We start from the raw sequence: 423 nt of genomic DNA, 5'->3' as shown, positions 1-423 counted from the left end.
GATGGAAACCAACTGTCTTCTACCAGGCACTATCCGCTTTACATCACTTATTTACCACGGAAGAGCTGCTAGTGTGCAGGACTTTATTTTTTTGGTATTTGTTCCACTGTTTGTGGGTCTGTGTTTAGCTTCTTGTGTACGGAATGCTCCAAGGTTTCTCTGAAGGTTAAAGAAAATGACGAACTTCTCAGAGAACAACATATCATTCAGAGGTTTTTTGGTTACATTCACACAGCAGATAAGATCAGTCTGATGTAACAGCTATATGAGTAAGATTATATCATAACTCAAATATTCTCTCATTTAAGCCTGGCCTTAAGTGTTGCACTGTTCCTTTTAGCTTTAGATTTTTAGACGTTGCCATTAATTTGTAATAAAAACTATTTAAAAAAGGGTCCTGTACTCTATAAACACAGACTGTAA

This window comes from Kryptolebias marmoratus, linkage group LG2, assembly GCF_001649575.2.
Source record: "Kryptolebias marmoratus isolate JLee-2015 linkage group LG2, ASM164957v2, whole genome shotgun sequence".
Lineage (NCBI taxonomy): Eukaryota > Metazoa > Chordata > Actinopteri > Cyprinodontiformes > Rivulidae > Kryptolebias > Kryptolebias marmoratus.
The sequence above is the reverse complement of the archived record's forward strand: the minus strand, read 5'-3'. Positions refer to the sequence as shown.